The 2,712-nt window shown below is 39.0% G+C and overlaps 1 pseudogene; it reads left to right on the top strand.

Moving 5' to 3' along the window:
* The first annotated feature begins 349 nt into the window (after positions 1–349).
* LOC102739531 (ATP synthase F(0) complex subunit C2, mitochondrial pseudogene) lies at positions 350–1,140 on the top strand (annotated as a pseudogene).
* The last annotated feature ends 1,572 nt before the right edge of the window (positions 1,141–2,712 follow it).

The following is a 2,712-nucleotide window of genomic DNA, read 5'->3' as shown; positions in this document are numbered from 1 at the left end:
GATGAATGCAAAGCAGAAGTAATAATATTCGTTTTTTGGCCTTTTGGCTAAGATCAAGTGCAAAGCAGAAGTAATACATATCACTTGCTAAATTTCAAGTCTTTTGTTACAATTTACCCGATTCTTCTGTTTTTACAGAAATATAAAAAAGAAGTCAGGCTGCTCCACGCTACCTTACCACCACCATTACCATTTGTATATTAGTGAGTCAAACGCAGCATTTTGTTTCTAGGTTTTAAAACCTGAGAGTAATAATGCACAATTTCAAATTATTTAATCGAGAAGTCTTTTGCTAAATAATTTCTAAATAGTCTATGTAAAGTTCTCTCCATTCATGGGGACTTTAAAAATGGTCAGTAGAATTAACTGTCAGTCCACTGTAGTCATCATCACTGATAGCTTAGAACAAACACGACAGGAAGCACTTCATGTTGTGGAAAAAATCAGAATGCATGACCATACAATTACAAAGTCGAAAGGTCTCTACACATTTAGGTAACTTCAAAAAATTGAATATTTCTAAACTTGTCATGTACAGCAAGAGTTCCCTGAATGCCTAATGACCTGATAATATCGAAAGCTTCCAAGGCTGTAAAGGTACTATTTAGAGTGATAGCAGGGAGTTGCTCCCTATTGTCAGATTCATGTGTTTCAGAAAAACTACTTTGGCTGTCTTCTCTGCACTAGGAGCAGCTCTTCTGCCACAGCTCCTCATCCCCTGAAAATATACACCTGTGCGAAGTTCTTCTCCACGCCCTTCCTGGTCAGGAGCACCTCTCAGCTGTGGAGCCAATCACTATAGTGGTTCTAAAACTGCCAAAGACAGATGAGAGCCTCAGCAGTTTGGCAGCCCCATGTCCCCTGACCTCACTAACTCCTCGACGCAGCTTCTGAACCAGTGCCATTTCAAGGGACATTGACATTGCAGCCAAGTTCACTGGGGTTGGGGCTGCCATGGCAGGGATGGCTGGCTCTGGGCCTGGAATTGGGACTGTGTTTGGGAGCCTCATCATTGGTTATAACAGGAGCCCTTCTCTGAAGCAATAGCTCTTCTCCTAAGCCATTCTGAACGTTGCCTTCTCTGAGGCCATGGGGCTATTTTGCCTGATGGTGACCTTTCTCATTCTCTTCACCATGTGAAGGAGCTGTCTCCACCTCCAATGTCTTTCCCGCATGTCTCATTTTCCCTGTATGTTCCTTTTTTCTAAACCTCCCCAGGGAGACTGGGGAAAGTAGTTGGCTCAGTTTGACAAGAGGAAGAAATAACAATGTATTAATAAGAAAAAAAAAAAGAAAACCTACTTTCATTTTTCTGACACATAGAAGTTATGAAGCAAACCATAAGAGTCTCTTAACTATAGAGAACAAATAGAGGATGGAGGGAGGTGGCTGGGGCATGGGCTAAATGGGTGATGCGCATTAAGCCGGGCACTTGTGTTGAGCACTGGGTGTTGTATGTAAGTGATGAATCACTAAATTCTACACCTGAAACCAATTTTACCATATATGTTAACTAACTTGAATTTAAATAAAAACTTGAAGTTAAAATAAAAGAAGTTATGGACTCTAAAAGTGAAATCAGAAAGGAGACAAAACTTATTAGGAGGTTTTATTATTTCATATCAAAGTCATGTTAGTTCTTTTTTCACCAGTAAGAAGATTTCAGGAGTGTCGATGCAATATAGTTATTTTAAAAATGAAATTTAGGAACTATGTGCTCATCAGTAAATGAACAGAGAAGCAGAAAAAAATTATAGACACCATTTTTTAGCATGGGTACTCACTGACAGATGGGTCATACAATAGTGTAAAGCCTAAGAACAGTGAATACAGAGATTATGCCTGATAGTTCAGATTCTATCTTGCTTTTCCTTTTTTCTGTAGTGAATCTTTCTCTGTCCTCTTTCTTTTCAGCTACTTGATAAACCTCCTAAAATCCTTTACATTTAAAGTTAAGTATTTGCTCATATTAAAACATTTCCAGAAACCCCCAGAAGTGTAATGCTGTTTTGAATATTGAATTAAAGCTATGATGATTTATTTTCAACTTTGAATTCTTCAGTGTTAGATGCACACTGTCTCTCTCACACACACTCAACTTTGTAATACAGGAAAAAAAAATGGATGAATGGATGTGGTGGTGAGAGCCAGTAGAGATTGCTTGATGTCCTTCCTTTATGGCCACTCAGTATCCATGTAAACCCCTCTATCCATTATAAACTTCCATACAAGTATATCAACAGGATCATGCTTATGCCTCATAGGATGCGACTATCCACATACAAATGAAGTACTCATCTTCCCTGAAAGAGATAGTAAGGTCGTATTAGTTATTATATTTTTCTGAATAAAGTTAATTTATTTTCTAGACTATTTGCAATGCTATCTCCATATTCTGTAAAGATCGAATATTATACTTTAGCATCATTACAAGACCTTCCCATTATAGGACCATAATTAAAAAGCTGTGAAGTAGAGCGCGCAGTGGCTCAGTCTGTTAAGCATCTGCCTTCAGCTTAGGTCATGATCCCAGGGTCCCCTCCCCCAAGCAGGGAGCCCACTTCTCCCTTTCGCTCTGTCCCTCCCCTCTGCTCATGCTCCCTCTCTCCCTCTCTCTTGCCCACCCTCTCTCAAATAAATTAAATCTTTAAAAATAAATAAATAAAAAGCTGTGACGCTCACTCTCCTTTAATGGTAACTCAAAAGTGGTAT

Source organism: Leptonychotes weddellii, chromosome 3, assembly GCF_054177405.1.
Source record: "Leptonychotes weddellii isolate Sample4059 chromosome 3, ASM5417740v2, whole genome shotgun sequence".
Lineage (NCBI taxonomy): Eukaryota > Metazoa > Chordata > Mammalia > Carnivora > Phocidae > Leptonychotes > Leptonychotes weddellii.
This window is presented reverse-complemented; position numbering and strand designations above follow the sequence as displayed.